The following is a 13,382-nucleotide window of genomic DNA, read 5'->3' on the forward strand; positions in this document are numbered from 1 at the left end:
AACCGCAACAAGGTCTTCGGAGCAACCCTGAAGTGGGATACAAGAAACTGGCTTCATCACCCCTGAAGCCCCATTACAATATTTAATAGTGTTTCAGTGTTAGGAAAACAAGCTTTTTGCCCTAAGAGCTTTACCCACCACACCTGGAACACCCAGACATGCAGCCCTTGCAGAGGTACCATGGGGCTCCCTGCTGCTATCATCTGTTAATCCACACTTTGAAAGCCTTGTGCTCTTGACTCAGCACCGAATTTAGAGGTCTCATGTCTTTTCCCACTCCAATACAACAGGACTGTTCATTGGGCACATGCAGGATGTCAGGAGTATTCAAGTAACCCATGACCTGTGCTAACAGCTGCCCAGCCTCGCTTGAAAGGATGAAACAGGGACAAAACTACCCCATTCCTACCTACACTTTCTGCCTTCACTTGGTTAAAATGCCCCTTTGTCCAGAGCTGGGACAGGCTTGGAGCTCTGTCCTAGCACCTTTACTGGAAGCACCTCTGAGGGAGAGGTGCTTAACTCCATTTTCCAGTTGCTGTCTAAATTACATCTGTCCAGCTCTTGAGCAAAATGAAGGATAGCTTCCTGAACAAAGGAAGATGCATAAGTTTACCAAATGAGACAGCACGCAGCTAAGACAAGAACAGATTGTGTTCAACACTGTCTTGCTCTCTTTCTGTACTACCCCAACCAGGTCAATGTAGCTAGTCAAGGTGGGATTCATCTCACCTACAATACTGGTGTCTCCATGAGAACCCATCACCCAGAGCCTCTCTATCATCAATGAGAAAGAGACAGGCACAATCCATCTGACCCGTTTCAGGTATTTTTCTGCAATAAGATGAGATAAAAGTGCTTGCTTCCTTTGCTGTCTGTACAGGAGTGGGGGGATGAGGGTAAGGACAGGCAAGCTGTGATGTTAGATGTCAACATCTGGACAGGTGAAGTACAACCAGACATTCCTCATCTTGCACTTAAGTCCCTCACTGAAAAGCTTACAAGCTATCTCACACTGCACCTAACACGAAAGCACTTCTAGTTCCCAAGGCCTGAAGGTAACACTACACTTCAAGTGGGAGATAAGAGGCCCATGCCAAGAAAACTTCACAGTATTTTCCCTGTAACAATATCCCAAGTGGATCCAAGTAATTTCAGGGGCTGGGTGAAGGGAAGGCAGAGCTGCAGGTCTCCACCTGCCTCTGTGTCAGCAGGAGAAGCAGGTCTGGGGCAAGGATGCCGAAGATGAAAGGACAAAGCATCCAGGCTGCACATTTCTTCTAGCAGATAGACTTGGGATTTACAGACAAACCTTGAGGAGTATAGCCAGCAAGTCAAAGGAGGTGATCCTCCCCCTCTACTCTGCCCTGGTCAGGCCCCACCTGGAGTATTGTGTCCAGTTCTGGGCTCCTTGGTATAAAAAGGACAGGGATCTCCTGGAGAGAGTCCAAAGAAGGGCCACAAAGATGATTAGGGGCCTGGAACATCTCCCCTATGAAGATAGGCTGAGTAAGTTGGGACTGTTCAGCCTTGAGAAGAGAAGACTAAGGGGGGGACCTAATTAAAGTTTATAATTATCTTAAGCAGGGGATGCAGGGGGAATCAGCCAGCCCCTTTTCAGTGGTCTGTGGGGACAGGACAAGGGGCAATGGCTGCAAGTTGGAGCACAGGAAGTTCCACACCAACACATGGAAGAACTTTTTCACAGTGAGGGCGACAGAGCCCTGGGACAGGCTGCCCAGGGAGGTGGTGGAGTCTCCTTCTCTGGAGATATTCAAGACCCATCTGGACGCCTATCTGAGTGATATGTCCTAGGGAGCTGCTTTGGCAGGGGGGTTGGACCCGATGATCTCTCGAGGTCCCTTCCAACCCCTACAATTCTACGATTCTTTTTCCTGACATCTGATACACGATCCTTTGGGACAGGCAACACTGGAGCTTGGTGCAGACAAATGCAAAATAGTGAGTCTAGGGGCAGGAAGCCAAAGCAGACAGTGCACATTAGGTGGGGCTGTCATGCTGCTAGGATGGCCAGAGGTGAGATCGAGGAGTTATCCTAAGATTTGTGAAGCCATCAGCCCTGGTGCTACAGCAAACGGGGAAATGAAGTTCACAGAGGGACTGCACGCGGAGTAACTACCCTGACAAGAGAAGGAGCGAGGAATAAGTTGTTACAAAGGACCTCAAATCAAATAAGGGGGAAAAAAGAAAGCATGGAAGGAAGAGACTGCATGACACATACCCATAGTGGGACTGAACTGAAGGGTTCAAAAGAAAACAAGTTGTTCAAAATAGCTCTCTGAAATGGTGACTTACTGGTGGTAGAGCTGCTTCTTCCACCCCAGTGTACATTCTCACTAGGTTTGCAGGCTCCTGCCTCAGATTTCAAAAGCTATCTTTTTGTATCCTAATCCCAACAGGTCCTTGATCCCATTGCCCCCACAGAGCAAGCCATGCTGAGAAAGTGTGACTGGTGGCTTGTCCACCTCCACACATCAGCCTGCCAGTCACACTGCAGTGCCAGAGCACGAGCTGTTTGATTATTTTGATCTGTTTCGGTGATGGCAGTTTGTTTGGTTTTCTCCCCTTTCTCCTCCCCTGGAATTTATTCTGGAGTTGCTGTAAGCTGTGAATGAACTCATTCTCAATGGAGACTTTGAAATAAAAGGGATCAAAACTTGAACTGGCCTGAGAGACGCTGCACCGACTGACAGCCCATGGTCACAGCAGTCAACACAGTTCAACCAACCTCAGCAGAATTTGAATAAGACCTCATAACCCTGTTGCAATGCAACTGCAGTGCTTGCCAAAAACCACATACCCAGCAGCACACTCTGAAAAAGCCCAGTCCTCTGCTAAGCACTCGGCTTCCCACCTCTTCACAAGGAACACACTTCAGACAACACTCCACTTGAGGACCCTAAATAGGGTGACAGAAGCAACTCCATACCTCTTTCTTTTCAAATTGTACATCTTCCTCAAACTTGGGCAGGCTTTTCTTTGCCTTCTCACGAGCATCCCACAACGGCTTTGTTTTCTCTTTAAAATGGTAAAGACTGCAGGCCAGCTTTGCATGGTTCAATTTTCACCCATGTAGTGGCGACTACAATATCCCATTAGCTGCCCTGGGCATTTTGAAGTCCCCAACCAGGAACTAGAAGGTATAGGTACTTGTAACTTACATACCATAACCCTCCACCTTTTCTTCTGCATCCATTTAATCTCTAAAGCTGGCCAGTACCAGATGGGTGTTCCTCATTACCTGCCTGGGAGAATCTCCACCCAAAATCTCCCTTGCTGCCACAGCAAGGACATCTGCAAGGACTGAGCAACTACTGTCATGTTCAGAAGACATGAGCAGGCTACAGCAACATTAGAGCCAAAAGAAGAAGATGAAGAATGTGAATTCCAGGAATTATACTTCTGCATGAGCATCTTCCATCAGCACGTTCCTCTGAGGAGCCTCCCTTTATTCACCTCCTATCCTGAACAGTTTTATCATCCACTCTGCGGTTGCTCTGAATTACCCCAGAGGTGACCATATTTCAGCAACAAATTAAACTGTCACAATACATTCCTTTCTACACTGTTTTTCAAAATATGTGAGCTCTGGCTACCAGAGACTTGTTTTGGAAAGATTAGATTAGGTGCCTCGGAAACTGCTTTGAGGAAAGCAAAGGGGCTTTTTGCTTCTCAAGGAAATCTACCTTTTTTTTTTTTAACCCCCTCAAAGACCTGGTCCATTAACTGCATCCTGGTTTTCAGATCTTTCCAGTGTGGTTGACAAAAAGGGAGATGGCTTGTTTTGCAATCATCTGCCGCCAGCACAAATCAAGATCCTAAAGCCCTCTGGTTTTTAAATCAATCTCCATCCAGAGGGTTACAACATCTCTTTTCAATTGCCCAAATCTTCTTACTGTTTTTTCCAACCCACAGCAAGCCAAGACACTCAGTTTTACCATAGGCTATCTATCCACTTCTGCAGACAGGAGCCCTGGTTACAGCCTGGAAGACTTACATGGAAAGGACTGCTATCCCAGCCCTCCACTCACATCAATTTAAGACCAATACCTACGATATTAAAACAACAGACAAGACAACTTTGCTTAAAATGACAAAAGGAAACAAAATCCTACCTTCTCAGGGTTCATCACAATGAGAAGGCATTTCACTCACTGGGAAATCAGATTAGCAACTTGTCAACAGTTGGGTGCTGCATATTTTGACACTCACCAGTTACCAAAGGAAGGGGGAAGCTGATCTTGCAGTCAAAGCACTGGACTGGGACTCTGGCCTGATAATCAGGTGCCACGGTTACAGGGATTAGATGATGAATTATTAAACAAATGTCACTTAGGGTCTGAAAGTCCTAGCTTTCCTCCTTGTAGGACAACTGCCCAAATTCTTGCTAAGGATGGCAGATAGGAAGCAATCTCAAGAAGAAAACTATGACAACAGTTACTGCAATCAGACTAGAAACACCATTTACCCCCTATTTGTGTCCTCCTTGTGCCTTCTACAAAAATTGAGAGAGAAATGCTCTCACCCCACTGACGCGTTGACTTGCTAGACCCACACTGAAGGACTACTGATATGGTCTATAACCCCATGGCAGGACAGCATGACAACACACCACTTAGGATCAGCCCTAAGATCCTGTGGGTTGTGGTGGCGGTGGTAGCCAACCAAAGTTAAGCTGCAGTGGTATGCCCACAAAAAGCACTTTGCTGCACCTCTGAACATCCACTGACAGCAGTTTAAAAAACCTGTGTGCGCCAAAGTACCCTCCATCCTTAGCCACCTATCACAAGTCAGCATGGCTGGCAGGGAGACATTTACAAGGCAGCCAGCTGGTGGACCTCCCAGGCCAACGTCAACCGATGACCTCTATCATGGCATCTGCTCAACAGCCCCATGCAGATCAACATCCACACATCGAATCCAGGCTGTGGATGGTCCTACCTCCCTGCACAGTCTACAGCGCTGTCTTCTTGCTTTCCTTGAAACTGGTCAGTGTTACCTAAGTTTGTGGAACTATTTTGGTCTCTGAATGACCAACATGATACACAGAGGACAGTATTTTCAGAAGGCAGTGCTTTTCATACTTGAAAACATCTCTAATTAGGTGCCTGATGCCTTAAGCCACCGATCCTTTGAGACTGGGTGTAACGCATAGATGGGAACACAAAACTGATCTAGAGCTGGACAACATTTCTGTGCCAACTTTGCCAGCTACTCAGAAATATGGCCCGATGTTGCCTCTGTGGTAGCTTTCTGGGATGAATACTGTGGCTTTCATCAATCCTGCACAAGAAACCATAGTACAACTGTAACTGCTGTACACCTCTTGCACAGAGATCAGCCAGAAGGTTTCCATTCTCATCTATCTACCTCCCTGCTCTGCCACTGACCCAGCACATGCCTCTGTGACTATGAGGCACAGCAGCAGGTAGCCTCCTTGCTTCTGTGGAAGAGCAGGAGCTGAAGCACTTTTCCAGATCTAGCTCTGACTCTCTCAAGCCTCCGTTTCCCACCCTCACCATGGTCACGGTGGTCATTTCTTTCCAGTATGTGTGTGTTTTGAGCATTAATACCTTGATGTTTGGAAATTCATCAGGGCCACCGGCATAGCCACAGAGTTGTCCCCTGCAACTGAGTAGAGCTGGATGGAGGACATACATCTGTACTCCAAGGAGTATAGACATCAGATGTGACCCTCACAGACTCGAGCACAAATCACAGCCACTGCATCCCCCAGCAGAACGATGAGGCGGAAAACAGAGCAGGGATTTGCGTGTACTTCCTCATCCATCAGCAGCTACAGCAACTGCCAGATGAGAGGCCACACCACCAAGCACAGCAGTGTCCTCCCCCTGCCTAGCCTCCCAGCACTTATCCCCATGCATCCCTCCCACATCAGCGGAGTAGGAAGCCAGCACATGCCTGTCGAAGCAGGTCAGGCAGCAGACCACTTGCCCAAGGCTGCCTGCGTGGAAAGTGGGACAAGCCCTCCAGAAAAATTTGGCTGTCCTTGTATGGTATCATGCAAATGAGGAAAAGGCCAGGGGAAGCAAGACTGCAAGAACTCTTGCATGACCAAGTTATATTATAATGTTGTATGTTCAGCCTCCGTGCATGAGTGGGGAGGCAAAGGGTGTGCGTGTTCACAGGCAGGAGGTACCTCCTGTTTTCACCAGCGTTTGCTGGGTCTGCGTGCTACGGAGAGAGTCACGCCTTTCACCGCAGGAGCCCAACACAGCAGGACCCAAAACGAGCCATTGCATCAACAGACACAGTCCCAAGAGGAGATGATGGAAGTTAGTTACAGGATTACCACACCTAGAAGCCAGGGTCTGTCCCACATTTACCTCCAAGAAACAGTGATTATTTTTTTTATCTATTTATCACACTCAACTATTGGATTATCTATTTATCATACCAACCAAAGCCTGGTTTCTCAAGTCCAGCCAGGATGAATTCCATCCCCTCACATACCATTAAGCTCCCTGACATTCATTCTTGCTTCAGCAAAGCCAGCTGCAGTAAAGGAGCAATGGATGCTATGGTCACTACCAAAATGCAGGAGCTAGTGCCATACCAGAAGCACCAGTCTGGCCACCACAGTCATTAGCTGGGGTAGGACAAGGGATGAAATGCAGCATTTGCAGACTCCAGTTTCATACAGTCGATACATTTCATACACATGGATTGGAGCAGGCTGAGCAGAGCTGGATGAAAGCCACAGAACTGCTGAAGACAGCACGGACCGTAGAGCAGACTCCACACTGCTTCTGGACCGTGCCTACACAACGGCAGGCTCTTACTCCAATAAACCACTGATGAACAGAGCTCACTTCTCAGCAATCCTCTAAACAAGATCCTGATTTGCCTGGGGCACAACCACTTGCTAGCCAGACCCTCCTTTGTGGAGTTTGCTTTTTTCAGGGGAGACAATCCCACGCACTCCCACTGCCAGACAGCCACACTCAGATTTAGCCTGGACTGGGACAGCCAATGCTCCACCCTGCATTACAGCAGCTTTCATGATGCCTTTTCCACTGATGATCTCCTCACTTCTCTTCCTGCAGAGTGTTAGCCCATGAGCAGCAGGCTGCTTGGTGCACACCTACATCCCTCATTTTGCTCCTACTACCTGATTGTTTGGATCTCGCTTCTCTGTCCCTCCCAGTAAGAGGACAACACCCTCATCATTTCCCCAGACACAGCTTCTCCTCACATCTGCTGTTCTCTCAAGGATGCTAAACAAGCATAAGACATACAGGCTTCTTCCCAGGGACATTGCAGCAATGTCTCTTTTTTGTATTCATCAAGTTACTGCTCCCACACATGCACATCTAAACTCAGTTCTACCAGTTCCTGAATTTAACTTATGTACAAGCAGCATGATCTGGAACAAGTTTAGCTATGCAAAGGGAAAAACCCACTTATACTCTGGCCCACAGAGCTGTATTAAGCAAGTACATGGGCTGCTGCTGCGTTACCAGAGTGCCCCTCACCCAGGGCATCCTACCCTTGTAGCAGATTGGCTGGATATCTGCTGGGTCGGTATCACTAATGAAGGAGATAGTCCAGCAAGATAAGGCAACCAGCTCAGCAGAGACCAGAAAGGCGGTCAAGGACTCCTGGGTTTGTGGTCCTTCCCTATAACCACAAAGCCACCTTTCAGCACAGAGATGAGCTGTTCCAAGAACCCACATTGCTGTCAGATGGGCACCGTGGGCAGGTTGTGCGCTAAGACAGTGAGCATGGAAAGACTATTCCCTGTGTAGGCACTCAGTCCACCCTGCATCACCCACAGCAAGCTGTAGAGCCATACTCCAGCTGTGGGAAGTTTCTAACGAAGTTTTGTTCTTACTTAACCGGTCATTAAGCAGCGCTGGCCTCACATTATACGAGAAACCAAGACACAGGTAGCAACACACAGAGTAAGATGGATTATCTTGAAGCTTTTTCCTCTAGATATCTGTAATTATAAACCAAACATCAGCTTCCCTCTCTCCCTGCAGTAAATAATTAACTGCAAAAGAATATTCCACTTGGCCCCATCCTCCCCAATCAATTTGCTTCATAACGACGTGCCTCCTGGATTGCTCGCTGTGTCAGTTATCCGAAACATTTCACAAGACATAGAGGAGCAGAGTAGCTGTTAACTTCAGTACAGCAAAGACCTTCCCTTACGGGTACAAGGAGGCATCATCACGTAACTCCCTGTACTTAAAGCAGACAGCTATGACATACACCGCTTAGCTCATTCACTGCAGCAACATCACTGCAACCATCAGCGAAGGCGAATCACGCACTCCGAGGAGTGCCACCATGCTCCTCTGGACTGCCAGAGCTTTACTGCCAAGGCAGAGCAAATCTCCTCCCCTGAAATAGAGTTTTCTATTCCTTCCATTGTTTTTGAGAATATCTTCCTTCCACGCGCCCCTCCCCCCCCATACATCCCATCTCCAACCAATTTCATCCAGGGGAGGGAAAAAAACCCACAAAAACAAGCCTTTTCCCTAAGAGCACTATTATTTTTAAGAGACATTAATCTTTGAATACTAGCTCCAAGTTGAATATTGTGACTGCTCGGTCACGCATGATAACCTGTTCTCCTCCTGCTACTTACCCTCATCAACCTGACAGCACTCACACAGACTCTGGAAGTAACAGGCAAGCCAGAAACCCTTCAAAACCCCCATTCTTTTTACCCCCACTGAAAAATACCTCCTGGACACAACGCCAGAGGGGAGGAAGGATGAATCCAGAACGAAAGCAGGACTGCCTAGCGTCAAGGCGGCAGATAGAAGCAGGTTGCATACAGATACACAGCCAAAGAATGGCACAGAGTTTGATCCTAGTTGTTTTCTTAGGATACAAAGTCAAATTCACTTTAAAAAACCCCCAAAAACCAAAACAACAACCCCAAACAAAAAATGCCTGAGTGCACAAGCGAAAATGAGAGTTGGGAAAAAACTCCAGAACTGCAGGAACACCCTTCTTGCAACAGCCAGAAAATCCAGGGAGAGGCAGAGAAGCATTACCACCAAGCAAACATCTTCACACTCACATTCAGTTTGGGTTTAGTTTAACATTTTTATGGGTTTAAACACATACCAGGCTTATTTGAGCTGGTTATGAAGTGTTCAATAAAAGCCTCCACCGGGAAGGTGGAGAAAAGAGGGGAAAATTGGCTAATTTAGCCTCAAAAAGCATGGAAAGAGAGGTTGAAGAGGCAGAAGAAAGAACGAAAGGGAAACCGTGACACAAGAGAGAGGATACAGGGAAAGGAAAAATTAAACTAAACAGATACTGAGGACAGTTCAGGAAAAGATAAACCATGAAAAAGTGGAATGAAAACTGGAAGGGAAAGATAAGAGAAAGAGGAACGTGCCATGGCAGAGCAGTTGAATGGCAGTTAGCAAATAGAACATTTGTTTAATCTCATCCATATATGTCAAATAATTTATTTGATTAATACTCTTTTGTGGTCATCAACCAGCTATACAGCTGATCAAATATAATTTCATAAATATATTATTAGATTAATACAGGTAAAATTCAAATACATTCAGCATTTTTATCTGCTGCTTAATAAGCACTGGTTGTAAGTTTACACTCCAAAAATGTTAAAATAGAAAGCTGATAAATTACAATTAGACAAAGAATGCTCAGAACACAATAATTTCACTTTTCCTAGACCAACAAGAAGCACAACAGCATAACGCATCCAAAAGACAGGAAAGGAGACATTTTCTACCTTTCCCCTTCATCACCCTCCCACAAGGACCCCCTTTCTACAGGCGGTGCTTTCCATCTTGGGTTTTGTTCCGTTGTCTATTTCCACCATATTAAACTTTTTTTCACTCCATAAAGCTTTTCTTGTACCTCAGAAAGGCTGGGGAGCTCGAAGAGCAGCCAAGCAGAAAGTTAAATTCGGGGCGCACCAGCAGCAGGAGGGGCAGTGGTGGGTACCATCTCCAGGCTGGAAGCAAACAGTTACATTTGCAAGCTGAGCTTTGGTCCTCTTAAAGGGAAGGGAAGACAGGTGCAAGACGGCCATATGGACAAGGATGCCTCAGGGCCTCCAATCTCTCAGGGAAAAGCTTCCCAGGTACCAGCAGCCTTTTCCAAACCTCCCTAGGAGAACTAGGTGGGGGGGAAATAGGTTGATAGACGCCAACGAAGTCCCCTTGAGATTCTCAAACCACAGGGTAAAGCCACCAATGCAGACCATATCCACACACATGGTGTGCCAGGGAGCACTGGGCTCAATGAAGAAGCTGTGGCCATTGCTTTCTAGGCTGACGTCAGAGACATCCAAGGTTACTCCCACCACTGCTTCACCACTGACATCAGTCAAGAACCAAACTTGCCACAGGAGAGAACCACACCAAGGGTAACTCCTTGGGACCAGAAAAGTATCCCTCAGGTCGTAAGTCCTGTTTAAATATTACAGCGATATCCCAAACTGAGATAATTATTGCTAATTACAAGATCATTTTTATGTAAACATGGACGGTATTACCATACATTCATCTCTTTTAATTAAAAGAATGAGGTTCACTGAGACAAGGAAAAAAAAAAAAGAAAAAAAAAAAGACGTGTTGACAGCTCTGACCCCAAAGCAGACTTTCTGCAAGTGATAATGCCCATCAGCCTCTAGACCCACCGAGAAGACCGAAAGGGAATCAATCAGCATCGGCCTCCCCAGTGCTGAAACGAAGCAGTTGGCACGTTATTAATCATACAGGGAAAATGTTTGATGAGGAGAAGGAAAAGACCAGACATGCATAGACTCAAAGTCATGACTGTGTTACAAACAGTTGGGAAAACCACACAAGTCACCAGTTAGAAAATCAAAATACTTTGGAGCTCCACGATGATAAACACATCAGCAATTCTGACCAGAAGAAACCAGCATCCACCATACAAGCCTTTAACCACAATTCAGTTGAACCTCCACAAAGCCTTGTGTGCTTTTCTCTCTTCAAAACCAGTTCCTGCTCCGATCCACACAACCTAACCATGCCAACCAGGCTGGGGAACCCATGCCAACCAGACTGGGGAACATCACAACAGAGCCCCACAAAGAGTTTGTGGCCCTTCTGCATCTCAGAGACCTACTCAGGAGCAACTTTGCACAGTGCAGGCTATAGAGACATGAGTTAGGTCACCGAAATAGTCAATCACTTGACTTGGGTCAAGCCATTCCTGCTGCACCATCCCGCTTCTAGCAGTCCTAAGCATTTCTCCAGTCGCTCCAGAGTTTGCCAGTCCTCCGCAATTTCTCATTGGCTCTTTTGTCTCCTGGCTCAGTCTACTGCCCAAGGCAATTAAAACACATCCCCAGGCAGGACTCACACGAGCCAAGCAAGCCACCAGATGTCCCGCTCCGCTTGGGGCATAGGGGTTGCACCCCCAGACCCCACGATGTCTGCCCTTGCATGGCAGACAGGGCACAAGCAGCCTCCACACGCTGCAGAGCCCCGGCGGCGAGCATCCCTGGGAGGAAGGGAGGTGCCGCCAGCTCCGCAGAGCTGCACGCACGCAGGAATGGGGGGACCTCGCTCACTTGCTCGCAGAGGCACGTACCTGCGTCTCTGCCACCTGCGCACCCCCTCCACGCCTCACCCGTGGCCTGCCAGCACTCTCACCTCCGTAAAGCTGGTCTTTCTTGAGGGGTGCTGCTCCAAAGGGGACAGCCGGAGCTTGGTGGGCGCCTGCTCTGCCGAAGGGAGGGGGGGGGGTCCAGTAGCCCTCTTTGGGATGAGCACGGGGATGGTGTGGGGGATGTACGGGGATGAGGGAAGGCAGATGCAGGGGGCTGCAAACGGAGGGTGCAGGGAAGAGGAGGGAGAGGGGGCAGAGAGGAGGAGAGCACGGGGGGGGGGGGGGGGGGAGGAAGGAAAGGGGCCTGCAGCTAGGGCAGAGGGAGAAGGGGGTGCAGGAGGATGGCAGGGAAGGCAGAGGATGGAGGGCAAAGGGGGTGTAGAGGGGATGGAAGGCAAAGGGGGCACAGAGTCTGCGGCTGAGTAGTACCCCACTCCCCCCGCACCTCAGCGGCCTGCCAGGGGTCGGCAGGCAGCGCCCTGGCAGCACCCAGGTAGCAGAGTCATGGCGCGGCCAGGCAAGCAGGTGGGTCCGCGCCACCGCCCCCAAACACCCCCGGGCCCCGCCACCGCCCACCGCCAGGGTCCCTCCCTCCCCCCGCCTCCCCCTGGGCATGCCGGGGGGCGCCTCCCGCACAGCGGGGGCACAAACTTCCCGGGAGGGTGCAGCCGCCCCGTTAACAGGTGGCGGCGGCGCTGCCGGCCCGTCCCCGCCGAGCCGGCCGCGCTGCCCCCCCCGACCGCGCATCCCACCCTCCCCGGTCCCGGCGGTCACTCACCGGCTCGTCCACCCCGCCGGGCGGGATGCGCGTCCTAGAGAGCGGGGCGCAGAAGTTTAAAGCGGAATAGTAATATTATTCGGGTTTTTTTTTTTTTTTCTTCTAACGGAGGAAAACCAAACAAGACGAGGCGGCCCCCAAGCAGGCGAACCCCCACCCCCCCCACCCCGCCGCTCCGTTCCTCCCCACCCGGCCCGGCTCCGCCGGGGGCTTCAGCCGCGCGTCGGCCTGCCGGCGAGGTGAAGTTTCCACCGCGGTGGTGGAGGCACCCCCGGCGTGCCGCGCCCGCGCCGCATTGGCACCGGGCGCCGGGGCGCTCTGCCGCCGCCGCCGCCCGGACAATGTGCGTGCGGGGGGAGCGGAACGAAGCGGGAGCGCGCCCCGCCGGCAGCCGCGGCACACGCCCAGGCACCGCGCCCCGCCCACCCGCCGCTCAACAGCCGCCCGCCGCCTCTGATAGGCGGCTCCCGCCGCCACCGCCCTCCGGGTGGGCCGCGGTGCTTGTCAATCAGGCGCCACCGCCCGCCCGCCGCGGCCTGGCCGCGGGGCGGTCCCTAGGGCGGCGGCGGCGGGCGGCTTGGGGGGAGGGCGGCGGAGGGCAGCGGGCCGCTGTTTTGCCGCCTCGCTTCGGCGCGTCGCCCCCGCCGCCTCTGTGCCGCGGAGCCGCGGGAGCTGCGGTGATCTCGTCGTAACCCCCTCCCTCGGGCCGCGTCTCCGCTCTCCATCCCGTGACGGCCCCTCCTCGGGAGCTGCCCGCACCCGGGGCGAGAGGAAGGCCTGCCGGCCGCTGCGCTGTAGGCGCCGGCCACCGCCCGCCCGATCTCCTCAGCCCGCCCTTCCCCACGGCTGCAGGGCTGGTCTACGCGGGGGGGGCGGGGGACCAAGAGACTTTACCCGTAGGCGGCTAGCTGTCAGCAGAAGCTGCCCCGACGCGGAGTGCGGGGTGAGAGATCATCTCAACCCTCCGGTTGTCCCGGGGCCT

At 50.6% G+C, this 13,382-nt stretch overlaps 1 protein-coding gene across 1 annotated transcript in view; it reads right to left on the reverse strand.

The window, feature by feature from the left end:
• Window positions 1-12,530, reverse strand: part of HRAS (HRas proto-oncogene, GTPase) — a 39,906-nt gene extending 27,376 nt beyond the window's left edge. Inside the window, exon 1 of the mRNA XM_084262760.1 lies at window positions 12,401-12,530. The gene's annotated coding sequence lies outside the window, so the exon portion shown is untranslated. The remainder of the gene's footprint in view (window positions 1-12,400) is intronic.
• Window positions 12,531-13,382: the final 852 nt, after the last annotated feature.

The sequence above is a fragment of the Gallinula chloropus genome (genome assembly GCF_964237585.1).
Source record: "Gallinula chloropus genome assembly, chromosome: 4".
Taxonomy (NCBI): Eukaryota; Metazoa; Chordata; class Aves; order Gruiformes; family Rallidae; genus Gallinula; species Gallinula chloropus.